At 47.9% G+C, this 14426-nt stretch overlaps 1 protein-coding gene across 1 annotated transcript in view; it reads right to left on the bottom strand.

Moving 5' to 3' along the window:
• Positions 1 to 13558, bottom strand: part of KMT5B (lysine methyltransferase 5B) — a 53622-nt gene extending 40064 nt beyond the window's left edge. Inside the window, exon 1 of the mRNA XM_028117858.2 lies at positions 13189 to 13558. The gene's annotated coding sequence lies outside the window, so the exon portion shown is untranslated. The remainder of the gene's footprint in view (positions 1 to 13188) is intronic.
• Positions 13559 to 14426: the final 868 nt, after the last annotated feature.

The raw sequence follows: 14426 nt of genomic DNA, 5'->3' as shown, positions 1-14426 counted from the left end.
GCTTAACCACCTGAGCCACCCAGGTGCCCCTTAAACATAAGTTTTAAAAAAGGCAGGCAATTCATGATAATACAAAATGTATTTGAAAACTGCTCAACTAAGAGTTGCACTTAAAGAGGAAACTTTTTAGGGGCGCCTGGCGGGCTCAATCAGTGGAGCATGTGACTCTTGATCTCGGTGTCGTGAGTTAGAGCCCCACACTGGGTGTAGAGATTACTTAAAAATAAAAAATCTTAAAAAATAAAAGAGGAAACTCTTAATACAATAATACCACTAAGGTAAGAGGCACACACGCACTCACCACCCCCACCCATCCCAAATCACCAACAACATTCCTTGTCTTGGGGGGAATGGGATTAACATTAAAAAAATTCCTGCCCCAAACGTTTACTATTTATAATTAGAAAAAAACAACCAAACAAAAAACCTTCTGACACTTGAAAAAGTTTCAAAGGAAAGCACAGAGTTGTTTGGTTCCTGTCAAGTACCTGTACTGTTCCCAGCAGTGACAGATCCTGGACGAATGTCAATGACCTTCTCTCTTTCCACTGCCGCTTTGCGGACACACAGGGGGGTTTATAAACTGTTTAGTGACTTTCGACTGAACTGCTCATGCCCAATTTGAAAACTCTGGTTCCAATCTTTTCCTACTTAAAGCTTTTGGACGTTTCCTGCTGAAAGTCTTAAACGCAAACCAGGATTTTAAAAACTGTGTCAGAAAAATGAAAACACTGATTCTAAAAGAATCAAGAATGTTCATATAATTCCTGCAATATTACCAAGAATTCTCTAACCAGTTTACATGTTGAACTTGTCTCAGTTTATTGTAGAGAAATTACCCAGTGACAAAGAAACAAGTCCCAAGGGGTTGAGAACGTAACACACATTTTTAAAAAGCAGACTTCAGCTTGCTGGAGGACTTCTGGAAAACTTCACTGAGAAAAAGCAGAGCAAACACTTTTCAAGTGATTCAGCTACAATATGCTGAGAAAACAATTCAAAACACCAAATGGTTAACAGTATTATCTCCGGAGAATGAGATCACGAGCAATTTTTTTTAATAGATTTTTGTTTTTAAGATTTTAAATTTTTTTTAAAGATTTTATTTATTTACTTGAGAGAGGGAATGAGATAGAGCATGAGAGGGGGGAGGGTCAGAGGGAGAAGCAGATTCCCTGCTGAGCAGGGAGCCCAATGTGGGACTCGATCCCAGAACTCCAGGATCATGACCTGAGCCGAAGGCAGTCGCCCAACCAACTGAGCCACCCAGGCGCCCTTTTTTTTTTTTTTAAAGATTTTATTTATTTATTTGAGAAGGCGAGAATGAGAGATAGCACGAGAGGAAAGAGGGTCAGAGGGAGAAGCAGACTCCCTGCCGAGCAGGGAGCCCGATGCGGGACTCGATCCCGGGACTCCAGGATCATGACCTGAGCCGAAGGCAGTCGCCCAACCAGCTGAGCCACCCAGGCGCCCCCAGGCGCCCTTTTTTTTAAGATTTTATTTATTTGACAGAGAGAGACAGCGAGAGAGGGAACACAAGCAGGGGGAGTGGGAGAAGGAGAAGCAGGCTTCCCGTGGAGCAGGGAGCCTGATGAGGGGCTTGATCCCAGGACCCTGGGATCATGACCCGAGCTGAAGGCAGATGCCCAATGACTGAGCCACCCAGGCGCCCCAATTTTTTTGTTACATGGTACATTTTTCACAAGGCTCAACTTTTCAAAATGAGCATGTATTACCTTTATAATAAAAATTTAAACATATAAAAAAATAAAACAGACATCACAAAAATCCTTCTTCATCATTCTTATGTATGTAAGTTAAAGCCAATTTCTAAAACGTTAAATACAGGAATTCAACGTCAGGGAAGTCACATGTCACTGAAAGACTTCCACACGTTTCTGATGCCTTTGCTTGTGGACTCTGTGATGTTCAAGTGCCACACTCCCAGACTCCCCGGAGCTTTATATTTAAAATAAGCACAAAGAAGACAAACACAAATAAGGGGCATAAAAATAAAAGAAAGCACTATCCAAAGAGGAGACAAAAAGCAAACACACACACCCCAAAGGAACAAAAGCACCCACACTGGACCAGGAGTGACCGCATAGGCTAAGGTCAGTGCCAACAATGTCCCACCAGTGAGGTAAAAATCCAATTTCCATTCTAGGCTCACACGCCTGGCCTACATGCAATAGCAAAAACAAAAGTATTTGGAAATCGTTATGAACCACCATTGATAGAACTCACCTTGCCGGTGCCTATGAAGGTCCTGCATGACGCAGCCCTGCCCCTCTCCCCTCACTCCGGCTACAACTCCAGACACAGCCCAGTTGTCATCCTGCTGGTTTGCTAGGCGCGCTCCCTACACAGGGCCTTTGCACTCAGGATGCTGTCAAGCTACCCACCAGCTCCCGCCCCCAACCCCAGGCCTCCATCTCATAGACTGCCTTGTTATAGGCTTTCTCTTTCATGGAGCTCAGTACAACTGTACTTATTTCTTCATGTAATAACTTGGTAATACTTGGCTTCCCCACTGCACTGTTTGCTAGCTAAGGTACACTTTCATATCACTGGAAACTAGCACAAGGCCCAACATACCACAGGTCCATCATATCACATCCCCCCTCTAGTCACAAACCTAACTGCTACATGTGAGCCCAACTGGTGATTAGTCCTTTCTCTTAAATCTGAAGTTACAAAAGCCTCTACAATAATAGATCAAGGAAGCAAATCAGTCTTTATCAATGGTTATTCCAAATCCATCTGTAATCAATATATATCCAAGGCTCCATGGAATCCTAGAACAATAATTCATACTATCAGGCCAATATAAGAAGCCCCATGAAGCTAGCAGAAGCACTTGTGGTCAATATTCCATATTATAATACAGTAAGACGGTAGTACACTTTGACAAGACATTTACTTGCCAGTTTGTTAGAAGACAACCATGAACTCATGATCACACCTGTAACCTTACAACCTACTCCGATAAATATTGTCAGAAAGAAGTGTCATTTGAGAAGTTAGATGACTAAGTATCGTTGCTGCTTTCTTTTCCAGCTTTGGTAGAGTCAAACTCATCAAGCATTTTGCTTCAGCCAATTTAACAGCCTCCCCAAGCAGCCTCAGGTGACAAAGCCCCATCCGACCCAGGCAAGAGATGGCCCCTGACTCAAAGCAGTTTCCCACAATGCATAGTAAGATATGGCTAGATTAAGATAAAATGATGGCTAGAGCCAGCACTACTTACCACGCTGAACTGGTCGTGCTAACTGCTCCAAAGGGCTGAAAAATGGTCCCCAAAGGTATCAGGTTCTAATCTGGAACCCGTGAATATCAGCTTATCAGGAAAAGGGTCTTTGGAGAGGTGATTTAAATTATGGATTTTGAGATGACACAGGTTATCTGAGCAGGCTCTAAATGCTATCGCAAGAGACCTTATGAGAGTGGCAGAGGAAGCTTTGACACCACACACCCAAGAGAAAGAGAGGCGAGGACTGCAGTGACACGGCCACCAGCAAAGGAACGCCACGCAGAAGCTGGCAGAGGCAAGAAAAGGATTCTCTCCTACGGCCTCCAGGGGGAGCCCTAACATACCGTGATTTTGGCCCATTGAAACAGACGGTGAGCCTCGGGCCTGCCCAACTGAGAGCACATCTCTGCTGTTCAAGGCCACCAAATTCGTGGTAATTTGTCACAGCAGCCACAGGCAACTAATACAGAGACCATGACAAAATAAACCAAAGTGAAAATGCTTTACAGTTACCAGACCCCCAAAACACATAAAATTCACAGGAAAAACTCTTAAAGGCCTTTGAAGAGTTGTTTTAAATATACTTTAAAAAAAAGGCCATTTCCCCCCTTCAACTGCAAGTGTGAGTCGCGGCTACAGGGAGAGCTATATGGATTTTGAAGACAAAGCTAGCATCTCAATTACACATTTAATTGCTTTAACCCCAGATAACCAAGACCTTCCATAGAAGTGTTACGATTGAACATTTTTCTGTTAACGTAAAAATTTTACAATAAAAATGAAAAGTAAAACTCTTAGTTAGGATTTTTCATTTAGCAGAACATATGAAACAGCAAAACATGTACTACTGGTAAGTTCACAATTGGATATTGCAACACTTAAGCCTGCCGACCTGCAACTGGGCATGTAATAAACTCCCCCCCTCCCACTGCCTCAGGACAAAAAAATATTAATTCACGGTTCCTTATTTATCCAGTAATACCCAATATTCATCCAATATGTATCACAACAAAGGATTTGATATAAGAAAAATTTGTGTCTTCAACTGTCTTGGTAGGTATTTCCAAAACAAAGGTTTTAGTTGATGTGGTTGTTGGGAGAAATCCTGCAAAAACAAAACAAAACAACTCGCTTCCCCATCTCGCACATCTGATCCATCTGCGTACCTAGTAGTGCCTATAAATAAAATCAAGGACGCTTCCTTTGTTACTCCTCCCTGAGACCCACAGCATTTTACTTTTCTATGAACAGATGCCACCTAGTGTCAAAAGTCTGTAAGTACGGCCCACGGTTCCTCAGAAGGGGCGAGGTAGGCAGAACAAAGAACAATCCATTCTTACCGGGGGAAAGACCTGGGTGAGGAACAACTTCCAAAAGCTGATTCTTGGGCCAGGTTTTAAAGGCCAAGACTAAGTCTGTCAACTGACAGACTTTGCAAGAGGCAGCGCACACAGGGTTCAGGATGGGGCTCTGGATGGAGTCTAGGCACCTAAGTTCCACTCTGACCCCCTGCATTACTCTCTAGCAGTGCAGCTATGGACAAATCCTTTAACGTCACAAATGCCTCGTAAGTAAAATGAAAATAGGGCCTACCTCCTCGGTTTGGCACACAAATCAAATGAGCAGAAATAGCTCATGAGGATCTCCAACTGTCCCCTCTTCTCAAGTAATGAAGGCAGAAACAGAGGGTCAGATACATTGATGCATTGTTCACAAAACTTCCCCTCCATTCCTTATCCTACCATAACTCTCCCAAGAAATTACATCACCATTTCCATTAAAAACAGCACATATTTTCAAGAAAATAAAAGGACTGGGGTGCTATTTATGAGAAAGACCCAACACCAGCTTTAGTTTTTCCTACTGCTCCTTAAGAGAAGGAATGTGGCTCCTGGCAACAATGTAGAATTAAAAATCATACCAAACTACACCTCACACATCAACATCCAGGGGTAATTACAGATTTTGCTACAGTGGAAGTTAGCCTGTTGTGTTTCTGGTAAGATTTTTTTCCTTACTGTAACTCCACTGTTTTTTTGTTTTGTTTTGTTTTTAAAATTTTAAGTAATCTCTGCACCCAACGTGGGGCTTGAACTCACAACCCCCAGATCAAGAGTCTTACGTTCCATTGACTGCACCAGCCGGGCGCCCCATTATAACTCCATTTTTTTTTTTTTTAAGATTTTTATTTATTTGACAGCGAGAGAGAGAGAGAGAGAGAGAGAGAGGGAACACAAGCAGGGGGAGTGGGAGAGGGAGAAGCAGCCTTCCCGCAGAGCAGGGAGCCTGATGTGGGGTTCGATCCCAGGACCCTGGGATCATGGCCTGAAACGAAGGCAGACGCTTCACGACTGAGCCACCCAGGCGCCCCTGTAACTCCACTTTTAAAACAACAAATAATAGCTCCTCTGTTCATTTGCCATTTAATTCTCACATCCCGTAAAGTACGTACTTTTTTTTTCTTGGTTATACAGACAGAAGGTGGCAGAATTTGCTCACTTGTACTCTAGAAAGGATCCTACTGGTGAAAAAAAGCATGTGGCTGGAGGTAGAGAGAAGCTCAAGTGCAACAGTAGCAGCGGACAGGGAGGCAGGAAGAGGGAGGAAAGCTCTGGTGTTTCAAATAGAAGGTTGGCAAGGCTTGGTAACAAATTAGACACAGGTGTGAGGGACAGGAAGGCATTCAAGATGGGTCAGAAGTCTCTAGCTGGGGAGACTGCAAGACTGCCACAAGCTGAGCTACAGAAGGAACAGGTTTGCCGGAAAGATGAGATAGATTAAATGTGCTGAATTTGAGGAGGGGGGTCACAACCCAGATGAAGTTGTCCTAAGACATCAGAACTCAGGAGAAAAGTGGGGGCTGTGAGGAGAGCAACACTAACAAAAGGACTTTACAGTTCACCAAGTGTTTCAACATCATCTCAATTCAGAGAATCAGAGAACTGCAGAGCAGTCTTAGGTTAAAACAAACAGGCTCAGGAATCCCCGCCTGCCCAAAGGAATTCACTCCTTCTGACAAGATAATAGGCTACCCACACACGAAACCAAAGGAAAAAAAAAGTCGAGCTTTCTCACGGGCAGTTGGTGGAAGAAAAGGGGGGGGGGAGGAGAGAAGGAACTACACTGGGCAAGAGGCACCCACGGCGGGAGAGACGGAGGCCCTGCAGACGCGCAAGCGCTGTGAAGTCCAACACACAGCTAAGGGACCGTCTGCTCAAGACGGGAACAGAGAACTGGGTGCGGGGCAACCTGGCAGTCCCGGGCACGACAGAGAGACAGCGCAGTTCTTGGGTCCCGGCACCATTCTCACAATATTGCTCCTGCCAGCATCCCAGAACTGTGCTAACGCCTTTACGTGCATCCTGCCATTTACCCCCATCACAGCCCTTTAATCATATACTGTACACTCAACGTATGTTAATGTGAAACAAAACATTTTCTCTCACGTGTACTTTATATACAGTAAAAGTAGTCAACGTGTACAGTAACATACAGTACAATAACGTACACGATACCACCACTATCACCCCCATTTTACAAATGAAAACACGCCTTAGAGAATTAAAAACAAATTAAGCCGTGGTTGGGTTGAGAGCCTGTACACTCTGGACACTATGAAGAATGCGATACAATCCTGACACAAACAAAATTTTAAACATACTTTGCCCCATATTTGAAGAGTAAGACCCTAGAACAAAAGTGGCATGGTTCCTAACTTCACGGACCTCAGAGGATGGCGTGGGAAAAGAAACAACCCAATTAAGTATGAAACTACAAATTCTGGTAAGAGCTTTAAAGGAAACAAATAGGATGTTAGAGAGACTCATGTGGGAACAGACTTTACACTGGGTGACCAGGGAAAAGAAATAAAAAGCACAAATATAGAAAAAAATCACCCCCTCTTTTGGGGGGGAGGGGTATCAAAAACACTCCTGGCATCTATTTACATCAAACAAATATTTTCTGACGCAACTGGCTTTGTCTAAATCCTCTTGGACCCTGAGTGAGGTGTGTTTTTGTTTCTCTTTTGAAGGAGAGAGAGGTTTCCATATGGCCTCTCTAGCCCTAGACTCCACTGGTTCACTGGCTGAAGGACCAAGCCCCCCTTTCCTCTTCAGTGGGGGGAGGGAACTCCATCTTCCTAAGAGTAGGTTGGTTTTCTTGCTAAAAATATATATCCCTCCACATCATGCAACATAGGCATTTCCTTGAAAATAAAAATACTCCTCAGAGATCATTACACTGTATCAGCTACTGCAACCTTGTTCCACAAATCAGACAGACAAAATGAATCATTCTGCAGACCTAGAATCCAACATTTATCAAGAACCTACTGGGAGCCACCGGGCACTGTTCGTGGTGCTGGAATATTGTTGCGTCCACGGGACGCTAGAGGGCGCGTGTGAACGTCAGCTTTCCGGAAAATCGGGCAGGGCTACTAGAGTGGGAGACCTTGCAAGTCCAAAGGGAAGTCTGTGAAAACTGGCTATCTGAAGAACAGGGCAGAAGGGTGCAGAGTGGAAAGCAGGACAACCCTTCACTGAAGGGATTTTCTGCCCGAGACCTGAGAGGCAATCCCAGTACCATCAGAGATCTGCTGGGAAGGAGTTCGGATAAAGATGCTCAAGTTAAAAACACAGGTGTTTGTTTCACCTGACACACCACTGAGGGTTCACCTGCTTGGCAACGCTATGAGGTCGGTGAGACAGGCATTATCATTACACGTGAGATGGCTAAATCTCAGAAATAAAATTGCTTCCCTGAAATCAAATTGCTACTCAGTGGTAAGGCCGGGTCTAGTGTTCAAACTGAAGTCTGGGTTTTACTCCAATACTTGAGCCACACGTGCATCACCCATAAATGAAAAGACTTATCACTAGGGAATGCTCCCTAGGTCTTTTTACTTTTTCTTTTCTTTTTTTTTTAAAGATTTTATTTATTTATTTGAGAGAGAGAGAGAGAGAACATGAGAGGGGGGAGGGTCAGAGGAGAAGCCGACTCCCCGCCGAGCAGGGAGCCCGATGCGGAACTCGATCCCGGGACTCCAGGATCATGACCTGAGCCGAAGGCAGTCGCTTAACCGACTGAGCCACCCAGGCGCCCTTTACCTTTTCTTTAATATACTATTATTAATACAGAAAAGAGAGACATCTGGTAGAGATGCAACTGACAAATAGAAGCCATACAGAAGTAAGAGCCATCAAGCTTTTGGGCCGTTAATATACTCTAGCCCCTCAATTCTAAAACCCAATTGATTGTAAGCTATAGCAACAATTCAGAAAAAGGGAGGGAAAACTACATAGGATACATAAACGAAACAGGTATACCAATCAGAGAGATGTCAAAATATTAAAATAGCTCTTAGAAGTGAGAAAACAGGGTGGCAGTTAAGTGTAAATGATAAAATATAATTTAGAATTGGAAGTGAGCTCAGAGATTAAAGTTCAGTTGTAGAAGCTGAGGCTTGGCCCCATGTCTTACATAAATAATGACAGAGCAGACTGAAACACAGGTATCGATTCTTACTCCAGTGGTCCTTCATCCAGCTCCAGAATTATATGTAATGTAGTCATAATCGCAGACAAGCCTAGAAGGCTGTGTGGCTTAAGTCTGCCTCACACAGACATCAGAGAGGCCCAGATCTGGCTAGGAGAGGTGGGAGCCAGAGGCAGTGAGTGACCAAACTGGTCCTAGGAACCCTTTGGCATGATGGATACAAAACTGTGAAGCAAAACATAATTTCGAGCATCAATGGCTATGGAAATCAGTGACTTCTTTTCTCCTTTTTCGAGAATATTTTAGAACGCAAATGGTTCCTGGTTCCATCACCAGCTCTAAAAGATAATATATCCACTCTGTCTCCAAGCAATACAAGGGTCAAAAGAAAAGGTGTTTTGTTTTTTAAAGCTAACATTAGGCATTAACATATTACAAAAATAAGGTTGAGTCTTTCCTGTACATTTCTCTCCATGACATTCCTTTAAAATAGTAAAATCCTGTAATGCAGATAAATTAAGACATGCATGACCAAAATTTAGGAGCATGTCTGTTAAATCAAAATATGTTTGTAAATGACAAGTGCTTTCTTTTATTTGACTAGGACAAAAAGAAACTCAGATCACATTAATAAATACAGTTAGATACTGGTCAGTCATGACCTTTCCTCTCAGCCGACACTTCTATATTCTAGGAAACACCAAATTATGGGGGCGAAAAAGGGACTATAGTAGTAACTAAAGTAAAAACAGATTTGTAGAGGGTTTTTTTTGTGTGTGGGGGGGATGATGTAGAGTTGGTAAAAAGAATTTAAAGAAAGCTGTTAAACTCCCTCATTAAAAATCCTTTAGACAAAGACCCAGGTACTCACTCCCTACTGTTTGCTAGGACCCCTTCCTTGTACAGCATGTTCAATGGAACTCAGCCATTAAAACTTCAGGGCTTAACTCGTATTTCAAACTTAAGAGCTCCAAATAAAAGCAGTTTTATGAGTTCAAAGTCGGCAGTCTATCCAAGAAATTACTTTTCAAATCACTGTGTTCTAATGCTCAGAACACCCTAATGATTACAATTTAAAGTGCATTAGCTAGTTTTAATTTTACCTTGTAATAATTTGAGCTTGTGCTTCTTATAGCAATTAAACCAATTTCCTATACCAAGACATGTCAGTAAAATAATTTTGCCCCCAAAATAAAAAGTAAAAATCAGACTGAAAAATTCAGTTACAGGGCGCCTGGGTGGCTCAGATCATCATCCCAGGATCCTGGGAGTGAGTCCCGCATCAGGTCCCTCTGCCTGCCGCTCCCCCTCCTTATGCTCTTTCTCTGACAAATAAGTAAGTAAAATCTTTAAAAAAATTCAGTTACATCCTATATAGAAAACGTCTTTCTATTGCATACAGCTGTATCTGAACTAGAACTACCCCACGCTCTCCCCCTGCATTTACTTGGTGTATCTATGTAACCAGCACTGGGTCATGGTGGAGCAAGGACTTGAGTCCCTGCATGGAAAACTCAACAATCATAGTGTTCTAGGGCTAACACATAACAGAGTCCTGAAACTCTTGCTCCATGAAGAAGGATTTTGGTGAGTGGAGAAAAAGTAAAGCTAATATATGGTAGGCAAGAGCATAAAATAATGGAATCCCCATGGTTTATCTGAAAGGATTTGCTCTCATAAGCCATGGAAAGGACATTCCTGTGGACGGGGAGCTGTTCAGATGGCACACATGTCTGCAACACAACTGGGCCACTCACGTCCTACACAGGGAAAAATCAAGATTCGATTCCAGATTTATAGGACCCAAGGGAAAAATCACACATCAACATCCCCACCCACAAAACTCTATGCTCGAACACACAAACAACCTGTGACCACTTCCTTCACATCATATTCTGCTATACCCCCCAACCCTCCTCTACTTCCCCCCAGTATGCGCACTGGTATCTGGTTCAAGTACAGAAAGCAATTCAGTGTGTCTGAGAAGACAGATCAACATACCCGCAAGAGGGCACTTGGAAATGACTTTGAAAAGAGTCTGGCTTCAAAGTTCATGGGTACAAAACTGAGCCCTCCTCTCCTCTTGAAGACTAAGTATCCATAATATTCCTTTCACTCTCAAACTAAGTTGCTTTGTTTTTCGTTTTGTTTTTTAAGATTTTTATTTATTTGACGGAGAGAGACACAGCGAGAGAGGGAACACAAGCAGGGGGAGTGGGAGAGGAAGCAGCAGGCTTCCCGCTGAGCAGGGAGCCCGATGCGGGGCTCGATCCCAGGACCCTGGGATCATGACCTGAGCCGAAGGCAGACGCTTAATGACTGAGCCAGCCACCCAGGTGCCCCCAAGTTGCTTTGTTTATAACAACGTTTTAAAATAACATTAGAATGGACATATTTCAAAAAACTAAATACAAGCTATGAAGCTCCATAAGTTGGAGATTAATAAATTCAGAAATTCACTTTCATCAAATGCCTACTAAGCACCTACTCTGCACCTGCCCCAGGCAGAGGAAATAAATAATAATTAACAAATTCACAAGAAAGCTGAAGGGATGGGCAAATAACCAAATATAAAACCAAGTAACAACTGCTCAGGGAACGCGGAGGAAGTGTGCATCCTCCAGAGTGGGCCAGCCGTCTTTGCAGGTAACTTTCTCACTGGACCTTTCTGAAGGATGGGGGCGGGGAGGGGGCAGAGAGTGGCTAGGAATGCTGGGCAGAACGTGACCAAAAGGTGCCAGGCATGAGAAGCTCGTTGCACTAGAGCCTGGGAAAGGGAGAGTAGAATGTAGAATGTTTAGAGATTAAAAACTGGAAAATGGGCCGGGAGTTCCCCCACATGCTGGGATTAAAGCGTTTGTGGACTTTACTCGGGATATAGGGAGCCCCGACAGTGACGGGGCCACACCTGTGTTTCAAGTTGCCAAACGTTCGGCTACAAAGTAAACTTGTTTCTACAGCAAGTAACTCTTTAGGTACGTTTTTTCAATATATGCAAGTTATCGGCGATTATTTTCAGGCAAAATGATTTCCCCCACCCTTTTCGAAATATTTATGTTTTTACTCCTAGTCATCAAAGGTTACAGCCGTGTTCTCAATATGAAAAACTAAAGGAAAAAGTTCCAGCTGGCAACTGCTTCCTCTGACGATCCTACGCAGCAGTCTTCCGACATTTCACTACACTTTTATAAAGTTTAAAGTACCTTAAATCTAAAACGGTCCTGATGAAAAGTCACAATCACGACGGACCAATTCATCTGCCCACTGCTCTACATAAGACCTCCCCGCGAGAATGAATTTCACTTAGCAAGTTTCTAAAAATCATCTTCAAAGAACACACGTTCATCTCCTTAGTAATCCGAGTTTCCCCACTCAACGGATCGGAAGTGATAGCTCCTGAACGGGGTCAAACGAGCCCGCAGAGAGAGAGTCAATCTCTCCGGTCCAACCTGCTTCTACACCACTCTCGCAAGTTGGATCCCGCTGTCACCACGAAAATACGGTCCTCCCCACCCCCAGGTGGGACGGACGCCGATACCCATCACCTCTGGGTGTGCAGAAGGACAACCGCCACTCTGCGAGGACGGCCGGGGACCGAGGGGGCCCGGGGCGAGGGAAGCGAGCCGCGGCCCAAGGCCGGCGCCGCTGTCAGGGGAGGGACGGGGAGGGTGGGGGACCGGCCCCTGAGGAGACCTGGAACGAGGCTCCAGCCCAAACAAAAACAAGCCCAAGGGGAGCGCGGCAGAGGTAGCAGATTGGGCGAGCCCGATCACGGCTGCCCATTGGAGAAGAGGGAAAACAGAGTCCCCCAATCGCGAGCGGCGGGGCTGCTCCCCTCGTGCGGCCGCGGGCCGCCCCGGCGCTTCCCGGCCCCGCGCTGCCCGGCGGCCGCTACCGCTCCCTTCCGGCGGCGGCGCCCACTGCAGGGCCCGCGTCCCCGCCCGCCGCCGCCGCCGCCGCCCGCCGCCGCCCGCCGCCGCCCGCCGCCGCCGCCGCCGCGCCCCTCCCCCGGCCGCGGCACCCCCCCCTCCCCGCGCCCCGGCCCCGGCCCCCGCCCGGCCCCGCGCCCCCGCCGGCCCGCCCCCAGCCCGCCGCCGCCGCCGCCGCCGCCCGGCACCCCCGCACGCCCGCGCCGCGCCCGCCCCCCGCTCACCGCCGGGCGCTGCCCGTTCCTCCTCGCGGCGTAGCGCGGCCCGGCGGCCCGGCCGCTGCGCTGGGGGGGTCCGCGCTGCCAGGCGGCACTTCCCCGGCCCCCAAGAAAATTAATCACCAAAAAATAATTCCCGAGAAAAATGGAGAGTAAAATCCAAGATGGCGGCGACGGCCGCAGCACCGCCCGCTCCATCCGCTGTCGGGAAATAAGTCCCAGCCGCGGCCGGAGCCCCCCGCCCCCACCACGCCGCGCCCCCGCGTCCCCGCGTCCCCGCGCCCGGCCTCACCTCGCCTCTCGCGCGGCCGCGGCGTCGCAGAGGCCGCCTTCGCCGGGGGTCCGCGTCCCGGGTCCTGGCGCCGCGCGCGCCGCCTCCGGTGTCCGGGCGCCTCACCTCATAGCCCCAGAGCCTCGCCTCCCGCGCCGCAGACGCGTCGCCGCCCCCGGTGAGCCGTCCGGACGCCGCCCGGGAACGGTGGAAGGACACGAAAAGGAGTGCCCTCGGCCGGGCGGAGGGACACCACGCCGTCTCGCGCCACCCCTGCCGCCTCTGTTGCTTTTACGGGACTCGCGGGGGGCGGGGGGCGGGGGAGGCGGAGAAACACGGGAAAGAAACGAGTTCCTCGCTGGGTGCTCCCCGCGGCGGAGGGACAAAAAGCGAATTTGGCGAGAGCCGAAGGAGCCGTCGCCGCGCGTCGCCGCGCGTCGCCGCGGCGGAGGGATCCGCGCTGAGGGTCGGCAGGGATCCCTCCGCCCCTCGCTGCCCTTTAAATCGCGGCTGGAGGCGGCGTCGCCGCGCGCCCCTCGGGCGTCAGCCCGGCTTCGTCCTGCTTTTTGGCACAGTTGCGCCCGCAGGGGACGGCTCCCGAACGTGGTCGGGGGGCAGCGCCGGGGGACGGGCGGGCGCCTAGACCCCTGTGTGCGCCGGGGGCGCCGAGGGGAGGCGGCCCCACGGAGGCAAGCTTCTTTGTTGTGGGAGTGGGTGTCGTTGGACGCGGATACACCCTGAGAGACCGTGTGGGCAGCCCGAGCATTCGGCCGCGTAGTGGGGGGAGGGGGGAGGAGCGTGCACTCACCGGGCCACTGGCTTCCCGGTGTCAGCCGGCCATCCCCTGAGCACCTACTGTGTGCCTGCCGGGCTTTCCGAGAAACTGGGCTACTTCCGCTTCCCTCCCTCGTTGGGCAGTGCCAGCGCCAGAGGTGCAGCCGCACCCCCCCCGCCCCCGCCCAGGACCTGGGCAGGTGCGGAAGATGCCGAGGTGGTCCAGCACGCTCCAGGTGCTGAGCCGTGGGAAGAGTGCGAAGCGTGCGAAGCACCGCCCTTTGGGTCCCGCAGTCTGATAATAATGGCTACAAAGTAACAGCAATGAGAATACTATATATACAGTCTTCCCTGGATGGTGGGCACCGTTCTCTGGGTTGGGGTGCCGTAGCTCACCGACTCTTGACAGCCACCCCCAGGAGGTGGGGATCATTGTGGTTCTTCCTTACACGTAGGGAAACTGAGAGCGATTAGGCGACCCCTAG

The sequence above is a fragment of the Eumetopias jubatus genome, unplaced genomic scaffold, assembly GCF_037043125.1.
Source record: "Eumetopias jubatus isolate StellerSeaLion01/CBP00866 unplaced genomic scaffold, mEumJub1_p1.0 scaffold_13, whole genome shotgun sequence".
NCBI lineage: Eukaryota > Metazoa > Chordata > Mammalia > Carnivora > Otariidae > Eumetopias > Eumetopias jubatus.
This window is presented reverse-complemented; position numbering and strand designations above follow the sequence as displayed.